The 13,680-nt window shown below is 38.5% G+C and overlaps 1 pseudogene; it reads left to right on the top strand.

The window, feature by feature from the left end:
• The first annotated feature begins 1,601 nt into the window (after window positions 1–1,601).
• Window positions 1,602–11,536, top strand: LOC127770077 (uncharacterized; annotated as a pseudogene).
• Window positions 11,537–13,680: the final 2,144 nt, after the last annotated feature.

Below are 13,680 nucleotides of genomic sequence, written 5' to 3'. Positions count from 1 at the left end.
CGTCGGTGTGAGCCGTATAGAGTGCAAAAGACTAATATTAATGTGGATGTGTCTTGGAACGCGCGAGATGCCGGCGACTAATTAGTCGCTCGCGTACGCTCTCTCTCTAACTTTGACTTCGCCAGCTCAGCATCAAAACTGACGTGGCATTTGTATAGCCTGCTGCTATCGCTCTATTGTACTCACCCTAAGGATAAGGAGAAGTAGACGGTTCGGAACCCATGCTTAAATCCTACTCAAGGTCTACTACGGGTAGCGAGTAATTAACAATTAGAGACAAGGATGAGGAGAAATGACGCATATACGACTGGCATGAGTCACTCGTGATGTTGGTAGTTCAAGTGAATTGTCGTAGTGTAAGGAAAATTGATTGGTTTTCTAAGGAAAATTGATTGGTTTTCTAATTGCTACTTGGCTGGCGTAAGAAAGAAGGATATCACATCATCATTCACTATGTTTCATGAAAAGTACTGATAAATCCTAGATTTCATTATTTTTTTACTCCTAGCTCGATTGTTATTTTATTATTTTTTTCTTTTTACTGCTACTTGATTGTTATTTCATTATTTTTTTTCTTTTTTCATTAATTTTTTTCTTTTTACTCTTAGCTCGATTATTAAAAAATATTAAAAATTATTTAGTAATTCCAGCAACAAAACGCGAAGAAGAATCACCTAGTTTATATTATCATCACTACCGAAATGTCAAAACTAATTCTACTATTGAAATATACCGAGGGTAATTTAGCAATGGCAAAACTGAAATATGTAACGCTTCATCTATAATAACACAACTAATGTTTTCTGAAAAAACACGACAAATTTACAGGTAAAATTTTATGTAGATACTACAATATAACATTATTAACAGTTTTGAAAATTCTTTCATGATATATAATTTCAGTTATAGCCGAAGCCTTGCACTTGAGATTGTACTTTTTACACTTAAGCGCATTTTGGTAAGGAGTGTCAAATTAAATACTACTCTTATCTCTGTTTCGTAAGAATTGATCACCCTGTGCACAGTGCATTATTTATTTTCGAACTTTGATATTACACACACACAAGTACTAAAAATGATGTTATGTTATTAAAGTAAGGTATGTACTAACATAAATAAAAACTTTTGTTCACTTTGGTTTAACGATATAAAGGTAACTAATAGTGTCATAGTTTAAATGGAAAAATTAAAACTGGTTAAATATTAAGAAACGGAAGGTGTATGACAAAACTCAGGTAGCTGGAAAAAAAAAAACTCTTGCCTCCCGATTAACCGTTGCTGTTATTCTGCTTATGATCACTTACAAAGATTGATGTAGTCTATAGAGACATGGTCCTGCCTAATCACATTAAACGGGCTTTAGATACACATGACAAGTTACCCCTTCTGTTTCTTTTCTCCTTTTCTTTTTCTTTATCTCTTTTAGCATTATAGGCCATAGGTTCGTTGCTTCCGACATATTATCTTGCTTGTGTCACCTAGACAATGTCCTGTTCTGTTGATGCCCTGCTCATCTACAAATATGAGAGACTACTACAATGGCAGGCTCCCTTTGCAATGCCATTCCTTCCTAGCTAGCCATTCATTTTCACTGCAAGCAACCCATCGTTCTTCTCTTAAGCCTTCATTTAGACCCTTGTCTATAGCAACCACTCCACAAAAAAAGAAACAAAAACTCATCTATTAGTTCCATTCCATCCACATTAGTTTAGTTCCATTCCATCCACATTAGTTTCTTTCTGTAGTTATTGATGAAAAAACCCCAAAAAAAGTTTTAAAAAATTGGTTTTCTGGTTCTGTTTTGATATCTTTCAAACTGTTCGTTGTTTGTCATTTAGACCCTCGTCTATAGCAACTACTCCAAAAAAAAAAGAACTCGTCTACTAGTTCCATTCCATCCACATTAGTTTCTATCTGTTGTTATTGATGAAAAAAACAAAAAATGTTTTTAAAAATATTGGTTTCTCGGTCCTGTTTTGATAACTTTCAAACTGTTCGTTGTTTGTCATTTAGACCGTTGTCTATATCAACCACTCAAAAAAAAAAAACTCGTCTACTAGTTCCATTCCATCCATATTAGTTTCTATCTGTTGTTATTGATGAAAAAAACAAAAAAAAAGTTTTAAAAAATTGGTTTCCGATCCTGTTTTGATATCTTTCAAACTGTTCGTTGTTTGTACTCTTCTCGAAGTGTAAATTACATTGCCAAATCAGCTTTGCCAGGTAAGTAAGTATCTCTTTTCTTGTTCCACATTCTGCCAGTTTGAAAACTGTGTACCAAAGGATTTATTGCTTCATTTCTTTTCTTTTCTCCATTTTCTCATGAGCATCTAGCAGGAGCTTTTCAAGCGGAGACGAATTATACGAACAAGCCATTATCAGATTGAGGGCTGCTATTACTGTTGTCTTGGTGAAAGAAGCAATTACTATATTTTTTTCCCAAATTGTTCACCGTTCGACGTTTCACCCTAAGGAACAAACAAAGAAGAGGTAATAAACACTATATCATTCAGCAAAAGGAAAAAATGATGCAGTAGTAGGGGCTGTAAACTATCAAAGTTACTTTTACATGCATGAAGCCCCAAGGTGTTGATTGGCTAAGTAGGATGAAAAAACTAAGATGAATGGTGTAGGAAATTTAAACAAGAAAATGTGGCAAAATATGAAGAAAACCTTGCATTTATTGAGAATAACCAAAGGTAGGAAACACAAACCTATATGCTAAAATGGACGCAAATCTTGCATTTTTTCTGTTCTTGTATATTTAATCTAGAACCCATAGGGTGTAATTATGAACTTTCAGGTAGGTAGACGTGGCATGCGCTGACTTGGTTACTCCCTCCGGTCAAAAAGTATTTGATTTTTAGGTTTTTGAAACTTTTGACCATTAAAAGTTTCTTAAATGTTTAGCTTAAAAAGAAAAAAATGTCAACCTTACGAGTATTTGTACACTCATGCATATTCCAATGCACACTAAATATGCTTTCTCAGTTCTTCTATACCTCAACCAAATAATACGTGGAAAAGTATATAGATAGACTACATCAATACAACATCATTGAATTATTCTAGGAGATTATTTCATGATATAAAATACGAAAGAACACAGGTGATAGAATTTTTAGAAGCTGCATTAAATTATGTTTTGGCAAGGAGTGTCTAATTAAATACGAAAGAATTCAGGTAACTACAGGTTGGTTAACACTATGTGTCTAGGTGAGGTAAAAAATATATAACTCTTGCTACACCGGTTAACCATCACAATTATCTTAGTCATAGTCATATTGTTGGGAAAGATTGCTACAAGACATGGCCCGGCTAATCATTAATTGGGCTTTTAATCCTTACAGCAAGTTATCCCCTTTGTTTCTTTTCTTTATTTCCTTAAGCATGCAGAGTACGGTTCTTTGCTTCCGACATACCTGGTCTTTAGCTTTACTTCTGTAGAGAATATCATTCTTTGCTTGCTTGTGCCATCTATAGAAATTCTGTTCATTCCCTGCTCCTCTACAATTATGAGATACTGGTGCAATGGCAGGCTCCCTTGCACTTCCATTCCCACATACTCCAGCTAACTATTCAATCATTCATTTCTCTGCAACCTGCACATCGTTCTTCTCTTACATTTCATTTAAAACCTTGTGCATAGTAACTAGTACAGAAAAAAGGCCAAAGAAAAAAAAAATACATGCCTACTCTAGTACCGTTCAAGGTGTAGAAATTTTGCAAAAAAAAAAAAAAAAAACCCTCCACTTGCAATATTTGTTTTCTCGACTAATGTTGGAATATATAGGAATTTCTAGTTATTTTACCCATCTAGGATTAACAAGTAGAATTCTATACGAGCATCTAATTAGTTAAATTAAGATAAACATGTTGAATGGAGTGATCCTCTTCAATAGATTATTATGCATAATTTTAAGGTTTACAAAATGAAAGAGGGTTCTACATATAAGAAAAGTGTCTATATCTTCCAATGCAAAAATATGTTGTAATCACTTCCCGCGACTAATTCAAATAACTTTTGGTGCATACAGGTCTTGTGGATACCGTGGTTTTCTACCATAAATAATTGTATCTAATGGGACGAACACTTTTCTTCCACAAATGGTGTGAGCGTTTGAAGCATGAAAAATTCTGGTATGTAACTTTCTTGTATGTACATATATACCTTCTCGAGATGTTATCATTAAATTCTCTCCTTCTCTATTTTAGAGAAGCATCGAATGAGTATGAATCAAGTGGCGAAACGTTAATATTTTATAATGTGATGAGCTATTATGATATCTTCTTGTTTTTTACTTTGCTAGCCTAAACTGCATTTTCAAAGCTATTACGGTTAATTCTATAAGGCCTTTCACAGTGCAAGCACCCACCACAAGATGACAGCTAGGATGAAAACCCTCTCTTCACAGTGCAAGCACTGAGTGGGACCCACAAATATCTGCTAGTGGGACCCACAAATCCCCAACTACCCCCAAACCGGCAAATCCCCAAATTTCTCCTCTCCCAAATCCTTCTCCTCCCCCAAATCCCTTCCTCCCTTCGCCGACGCCGGCTCCCCTCCTCCCTCCGCTGGCGCCGGCTCTCCTCTCCTCCGGGCCGGGCGGCGGCGGCGGCGTCCTCCGGCCGTGCGGCGGCGCCCTCGAAGACGGCGGCGCGGCGCGGATCTGGAAGACGGCGGCGGCGGGAAGACGGCCGTGTGGCGGCGCCCTCGACCACCGATGTCGGACGAAGACGACGACGGGAGCAGCGGCAGGGTCGTCGCGACGTGGAGCGGCAACGGCGCCCTCAGGCTTCCCCGGCGGCGCAGCTGAGAGCTCCCCGGCGGCAGCCTCCGGCTCTCCCTGGCGGCGCAGCTACGAGCTCCCCGACGGCGTCGGGTTCCGAGCGATGGTGGTGGCGGCGGCCGATCTGCTCGCGGCGGCATCCGTCGACGCATGAGCTGCGTCGTTCTTTTTTCGTCGTCGAGTGGGCCCTGCGCCTGGTTTTTTGGCCGAGCACCTCGTTCCTTTGTTGAGAAGCGAAGAACCCACCGTAGCTATGGGTCCCACCTTGTTTTCTCTCCACGTAGACATAGCACCCCCTCCACATAGGAGCACTGTGAAGGGCCTAATGCAACTATTTTTCCTACTACAATGCGGACACAGAAGGTAAGTTCATGGGAGTTGATTAGATTATGCAAATCAAACTGTACAGAAAAATTGATCTTCATATTGCCATTTTTTTTTTGTAAAAACTTGTCGCAAATCAAAGATTAATTTTTACATAGATGATTTTAGTTCAAAGATCTTTCCTAAATCACAAGAAACATATTGTTATGACTGCCTGACTGGGCCAAAATAAAGGGCATGTTCACTTTGATGAAAAAAAACCTTACCAAAATTCTGGTAACTTGCCAAATTTTGGCAGGATTTCTTATATAGTTCAAAATTTGGTAGCAAACGAAATGTAGCTATTTTTTTGGTAACTTTAACAAAATTTGATAAGGTTGAAAATACCATCAAAGTGAACAGGCCTGAACTTAATATATAGCCAATAGCCAAGCGAGGCCCCGTGGGTTCACATGATGTCTTTTTTTAAAAAAAAGCTTTTCGTGTTAAATATAATAACATTAGGGACCAAATTGACCCGGTTGAAACTTGAGTGACTAAACAAAGCTTCCCAATTCCCGTACCTTGATTTTAAGAAAAAAAATCGTCACCATTTCAGCGATTTGTCATTTCAGTGTCCTACATTCATTTTTAGGAATCAAGTTATTATACTCCTATATATAACATTGACAACTATAATGTAAAAAAACTACAATAAATATTATAGAACTACAATCAATTGTGAATCTAATAATATGAATCTTCATATAGTTTATCTAAAATATCTCGGTAGTATTTTGAACTGATAGTAAAATTTTAGAGGATTTTTATATTAGGCAGGCAGTAGGCACAACTAATTAGCCTCACAAGCTTTCTTTATTATAAGTTTATAATAACTAATACTCACTGCCAGGGGCGGATCCAATGTGGGTGCAGGGGAACTCAAGTCCCCCCTACACCCATAAGACCCATGGATACCCCCGGAACACCCCTTCAATTTTTTCACCATGAATGATAAACTAAAGGTCCCTAAATGATTGGAGATTGAAGAAACTGTGGAACTGAGCCCCCAATTTTTTTTTGTTCCTGGATCCGCCCCTGCTCACTGCAATTGGACGGCAAATGGGCAAAACCATAATGTATTCATGTGAGATGCGCCCGAGTGCAAAGATCTTTTGATTCAATGCTTGAAATCTACCCACCGATATTAATACATATAGGCTCATCATTAAGTACACTCCCTCCGTCCTAAATTATAAATTTTTATACGATCATCAATAACATACTTTGATCAATATATAATTTATTCTATGTTATGTTTTCAACTAATATGAAATTAGCATAATATGAAATTAGCATCACATTAAAGTACTTCAAAATATAAATATAATAATATAACATACATAATACTTAGCATGAATATAGTTAGTATAATTATTAATCAAAAGCTACTGAGTTTGATTTTCATAAAAGGGGACGCGATTTGGGACGAAGGGAGTATATATGTTCTTGTTTCAAATTCAAATAAGTATACCTTGTCCAAGGGCCTCATTTTTTCGCTTATGTTTATACTTACCAGCCAAAATTTGAATTTTCGACATTAAATTTGGAGTTAGTTTTAGGGTTTTTTTTATCGAAGTTTATTTTTCAGCCTCTAAGAACACGTATATAAAAGTTTTATTCATAAATTATTTTTCATTTGCAAATATGCCGATGCAGAACAAGATCGGATGGATTATTTTTCGTTGGTTGTCCCAAAATCAACGCTAGTGAAAATCCGAGCTTGTACATAGTGTTGTCTTTTGGCCGTATAAGCGCGCGAGTTGGTTTTTTTATATATGCACGTAAAACACATATTACAGTTTATCTTGGACTCATCATAATTATTTTGGGCATAAAAAATGCTATGAGAGGTTCTACTGTATATTTGTAGAATGTAGAATTTGAGTAGCTGGCTCCTTATTACTACTACTACTACCACCACTTTATTATTATTATTATTATTATTATTATTATTATTATTATTATTATTATTATTATTATTATTATTATTATTAAATTAATAGAAAAAGAAGTCACCATGTTCGCTTTTACGGCCTAAAAATTCTCACATTAATCGGAGAAAAAGGGAAAAATAGAGTCAATATAGAAATACAATTTAAAATAGAAAAAATTCGGAATTAAAAAAAGAAATATTCGAAGAGAAGATTAGAGTCCATACAATTTAGAAATAATTACAATTGGAAATTAAAAAAAAAGAATGTTGACAGATAAGTCTATACTCCATATAGAATATAATTTATAAATAACTAAAGTTCGGAACTAAAAATAAGAAATATTGAAGATGAGTTTAGCATCCATATAGAAATACAATTAGAAATAATAGAATTTGGAATTAAAAATAAGAAAAATTGAAAGAGTAGAGTCCATATAGGAATTTACAATTAATTGAAAGTTGGAGTTAAAGAATAATAAAAATTATAAGTAGAGTTTAGAGTCCATATAGAAATATAATTTATAAATAACTAAAATTTATTTTTTTTTTGAAAAAACAAGATTGGGAGAAGAGTCTAGAGTCTATATAGGAATACAATTTATAAATAACTGAAATTAGGAATTAAAAAAATGAGGAGTATTGGAAAAAAAAGTGTAGAGTCAAGTTAGTACATAATTTAAAATTATATTGCCATTTTAATATGTTCTATAATAAAATATGAAATTCTTTAAGCTATTATATGAGAAAAAAATAATAATGCTAGTTGTGCAAATATGCGCGGGTTACCTAGTTATTATTATTTTGTTTACGTAGACAAGGCTGCTAAGCGAGCACACATGCACGAAACGGGCCAACGGACGTACGGTGCTTTGCATATATATATACATATACATATATATATGCATGCAGTGGATATATATATTGCTGAATCATATCTGGCCTGCAGCCGGCCGCACGCATGCATATATGTGAATAGAAAACAGTAAATATCGTTCAGCACTAATAAATCAACTATACTAAATTGCACAGTACTAATTAATTAACTCGCTTCTATCTCGCCAGGCTAGGTGGCTACCGTGACACTGACGAATATTCAAAACTTGCGGATAAATTTGACCGGGATTCTTACGTGCATTGGAATGTTGGGGTTGGGCCGGCAGCTTCCTTCACGCGGGCCATATCAAGGCTCGCTCTGGATGTGTTTCCCCGTAACATACCCTTTGATCAAGTAATCAAGGTGTCGCTGATCAATCCAGAGGAAAAACGAGTGGGAGGAGGAAGCAGCTTCGTCATGAGATTGGAGGCGCAGCTGGTCGCCGCGGTGGCACAGGAGCTGGGGCTGCTCGACCAAGAATACCACAGGCTCAAGCAAAGCATGGAGGAGAAACACTATTTCTCCTGGGGTGATCAGAACGGGTATGATGAGGACATGTATAGGTACTTGTTTAGGAAGATGCCTCCTCGGATCAACGCCACACTGTCCAGTACGAGGTACCTGCTTGTGGTTGAGAACCTGTACGAGCCCATCAAGCCCGGTACTTTCACAAACGAGTTTGGGCTTCCTCCTGCTCCTGGATGGTCAGAGTCTGAATGGGTGGTATCCGCCACCTCCCGAGAAGTCTGTAGCAAGAGCAAGTCAGAAGACGATAGAGTGTATGAGTCATTCTCTGATGATGATATCATGGTTCTTATCATCTCTGCGCTGCACCAATCAGCCAAGGACATCTCCAAGGCAGTGGGGCAGGAGGATGACGTGGAGCACTGGCACCGCGTTGCCCTCCGGTGTTTTCACTATGCCTTGCTTCTGTTTCCTCAACGTCATGAGCCACCTAATGCAGACAAGAACAATGGTGTTAATGTTACCAAAGAAGAGCTTATTCGTCACTGGGCTGCCCAAGGCTTCCTTACTGCTAGCAATTCACCAAGAGCAGCTCAGGAGAACATGATCCACAATATGGGCATCACACACCATGATGATGTATATCAAGTTGGGAACATCATCCTCCAAACATTCCAAGATTATTCATTGCTCAAGTTACCCTTTTCTCCAACAACTGAAACTGACGAGCCTACTGAAACTGCTGCACACTTCTTAGCATATCATTGTCTCATTGTAGAGCATCACACTCAAGACAGAATATTTCATGAGTGGTTGCGGAACAAGATTGGATGGATTAAGCTGGATTGCAAGCAGGGAATGGAGGATCGAGGATGGCATGTTTCAAGAAACTGGCTAAGCAAGGAGGAACCCAATGGTCTGACATCACTTATTCTAAGAGGTTGCTCTAATAAATCAAATTGGTTTACAGAGCTCGACCATGTCTTGCCAAAGCTTCCTAGTCTTCTTGTTCTTGATCTCTCTTATACTCCACTGGAATCAGTCCCTCATTCAGTTTGGTGTCTCCCGAACATTCAATTTCTTTCACTAAGAGGCTGCTATAACCTTACAAATTTATCCAGCTCCTCTAGTAGTGAGAGAACAGCCTCACAAGAAGATAGCAACACAAAGATCAACTTACTCTACCTTGACCTTTCCTATTCAGGTATAAACTCTTTCCAATGTGTCCTTTTTCAGAACATGCCACTTCTTCAAGAGCTTGTGCTAGTCAAATGCGACAATCTTCTGGAGTTACCAACTTCTGTCATTGCATTGTCCAGTCTGATAAAGCTTGAGGTCAGTGGAACTCAAATCAAATATTTCCCAAAGAATATGTTCAAAGATATGCAGAGCATTCAGTCGATCAAGCTCATCGACAACAATAAATTAATGGACGAGATTAGAATAGCTATGCACCCTACTCTAAAGTCATTCTTGCTTATCAATGCACCTCACATAAGGCGCTTGTCACTACAAGGATGTAGAAAGCTAGAGCATGTGGAGTTGAGGTAACTTGGTGCTTTGGAGGAATTGGACTTGTCAGCTACAGCTATCAAGGAGCTCCCAGCAGAGATCCCTAATCTACCTCAGCTTAGGCAATTGCTTCTCATGGGTGTTTCATCCTTGAGTCGGTTTCCTTGGCATAAGCTACAACGATTCCCTGATATGTTTTGCTTGGATTATTGTGCACAAGGAAATGGTAATCATTATGATGATCAAGTTGCAAATATCAAAAAAAATATTGCTCATGTTTGCATAGAAGATTCTAGACTGTTTTACAGCTTCAACGACAACACCAGAGAGTTAGTAGAAGATGGAGCGTATTTCAGAGCTTTCTATGTTCAAATTGCCCCATGCAAGGCCAATATTAGGAGGTTGGAAGATGAACAAGACATGCTGGCCGACAAGCTGACGAAACTAGCAAATAAGAAATCACCTTATGATGATGTGTACCATCATTATATGACGGATGAATTTTCAGTGATATCCATTGCGCCTCCCATTCGCCAAACCAAGCGTCATGTGGAGATGTCTGCAACGAATCGGTATCCCTATGGTTTATGTTCTCTTCTACAAGTTGCCAAATCGATTTCTTTGACGGATGATATTTATGTCTCCTGCCTTACTAATCTGAGCTCCTTTAACAAGTTGGAGGACTGCAAGCTTCGCTCATGCCATCACATGAAGCATGTTTTAGAATATGCATATTCCATGGGGGAATCTCTACAAAATGTTCGAGTGTCTCAGCTCCAAAGTCTAATTCATTTCTACAAACCTTTGGAGTACAGTGATACTTCGAACTTCGATTCCGTGAAGCACCTGCACCTGGAGTACTGCCCAAGACTGGAGCGCATCATGCCACGTGAGTCTGCACTACCAAGCCTCACGACACTCGACATCCTATTCTGCTACAACCTCAAGACAATCTTCTACCAAAAACATCCTTGTGAGCAACCCATCAACTATCAGCTCCCTAGCCTCCAAAGGATGCGCCTCCAGGAGTTGCCACTACTGCAGCACCTCCGCGATGATGTCAACGCCGCCATATCCGCACCGGCGTGGAAGGAGCTCCATGTCCGCGGGTGCTGGAGCCTACGCCGTCTCCCACGCCTCCGCCAAGAACATTCAAGCCAGGTGGTGGAGGTGAGCGGGGAGAGGGCATGGTGGCGGAAGCTCATCTGGGACGACGACTCATCCACCATGCACAGCGCCAGCTATAAATCCAAGCTTCCCCTGCCGTTTGCCTCCTTCAACGAGCGCGCCCCGGTGATGAGCTACCTCAGGTGAATCATGGCCGAGCTCATCAATCCATTCTCAGCTTTCCATGCATCCATGACATGCCACGTGACTTCTCTTGCCATTTTGGCAATGCCCTCTGCTAGCTAGCTCATCTGCCATATATTCACCACGTGCTAGCCAAACACCTACCTTTAATTCAATGCAAAAAAAAAAAAAAAACAAAACAAAAAAAACTTACCTTACTTGATAGTATTCCACCGTACACCCATTCTAGTACCATATATATGCCACATACCATTATATTACCCATCAATACATGCATATTTCACAATGCCCATCCACTGCTTCCATCCATGTATATTGAAAAAAAAAAGAAAACTTTTCTGCGTATTAGTACTAATATATGAGTTCTTTCGTCAGTGTTGATCTGCTTATATATATACATATGGAATATTTAAATAAAAGGTTAGCTTCCTTGATTATGGAGACCAGTCTGTTGGCCATCCATCTAGTGATAGCTAAACCAGTTTGTCATGTGTGAAATTAAGTTTGCTTCCAGATATGATTGGACTATCAGCGTTTTCTGTAGAACGTTACCACTTTAATGTGTGCTTTGTTGTGTGTAAACCATGTAATGTTTGTATGGGGCCTAATATGAGAACCCGTATTTAATTATAAAGAGTGGTGTATAATTATTAATTTGTATGCACATTTGATTGTGGTGATAAAAATACATATCTATTACACGTTCTGTTTCCAAAGCTCATAGCATACTGTAACTATTGTACCATCATTACATAGTCAACTTCTTTCTAGTGTGGAGAGTAGAGATCATGTGAAATCTGTAATAACAACGGCTATGCCATTCTGAATTCTGTAGATCATGTAATTAACTATATTCCCTGAAAGTGACAATGTGGCAAGGCTTCAGTTTTATAAAAGAACAATTTTACGGTCCTTGGGGTGGTACCATGAGGTACCACTTTTTCTATTGCCAAGCTCAATACTAAGCATTTTTCATGTTTTTCTTTTGCTCTTAGTTTATATGCACACACATCACATTTAAATCTATTTTATTTTTTTAAGTCTGCATTGCTAATGTGTATTCCTCAGCTACATATACATTTTTGTCAAAAATTTCATTCATGATACTAAAGATCTTGAAACTCACATTCCTTATACAAATTACTCCTATTTAGAATAAGCCCAGTACTCTATTTCTTGTACAAATATAGAGACATGTACCAACACGCATTGTTCAAAGTTATACATTGCTAACTTGGCAGTGGCAGCTTTGCAACTCACCCAGAATGAAATATCAGGGATGGCTTGATTTTATAAGAGAATTACACATTTTCTGCAAGGAAAATTGCCACATTTTTCCTTAAGCGGAAAGCACACTAGCCCAGACATATTTAGAACTCAGAAGTGCCCGAGGCAAAATTGGAGACTATATATGAGGTATACTGAAAAGAGCATGGAAATTCCTCTAGTAACATGATTGTGCGTTGCTTGCTACAAACACCAAGATTGCCAATCTGTCATGCGGACATCTCCTAATCATGGGAAATTAACAGCTTTGTTATGTTATGTGTCCATGGCAATATTGAATGTCATGTGAAGATTACTTAGCCATGGTAAGCAACATGGCGATGACGAGGGGAGTGGTATTATGGGAAGCACAAACTTGGACAAGCTTACAGCGGCATTTCATCGAGCAATGGATGTGCACAAGCTAGTAACGCACCTGCTGTTTCGCAATCACTCTACGTCAGTTCATCAATGAATCAGACCAGTTGTGTGGTAGCTGACCAGCCTGACGATCCTGCAGAAAATCAACCAAGGGAGTGCGTGGATGAGCGAGAATCATAAACCATGGACAAAGATGAGAAATTAGGTCAGATTTTTTTTTATGGACAAATTGATTAGACTATGTACCCAAAACTATTTTCTGCATTGCTAACTGGATGAGCTAAAGCCACCACTCCGACGAGGAAGCCATAGCCTCGGATGATCCGAAGGCGGAGCAGGCATGAGTGGCTAACGCCGGCGGCATCGCACCGCACCTCGAAGCACGCGCCGCAGCTGAGGCCGTTGTTAAACAGCGCCGCCGTGTTTGTCCTGTATCTCTCTTGGACATTACTCGCTTCGTTTTTTCGACAGTATAAGTTGCTTTGATTTTTTTACCAACTAAACTTTGGTATGTTAAATCATTTTTTTTAAAAAATAGCAATATCTAAAATATCAAACAGTTTTATTAAATCTAGCATTGAATATTGTCGACGTTTGATGTCGTGATTCTGGTATTTGCATAGCTAGTATGGGGATCGTTGGTACTAGGATATATGCGAGATTGAAGTAAAAAAGATAGGGACGAGGATTTTTATACAGGTTCGGACCCCTGAATTGTCAGGTAATAGCCCTACATCCTGTTGGCCGGAGCCGGTCGTTTCTCTTATTCATCATAATCACAC

This window comes from Oryza glaberrima, chromosome 4 (assembly GCF_000147395.1).
Source record: "Oryza glaberrima chromosome 4, OglaRS2, whole genome shotgun sequence".
Classification (NCBI taxonomy): Eukaryota; Viridiplantae; Streptophyta; class Magnoliopsida; order Poales; family Poaceae; genus Oryza; species Oryza glaberrima.
Note: the sequence above shows the minus strand (reverse complement) of the source record. Positions and strands in the feature narration are given on the sequence as shown.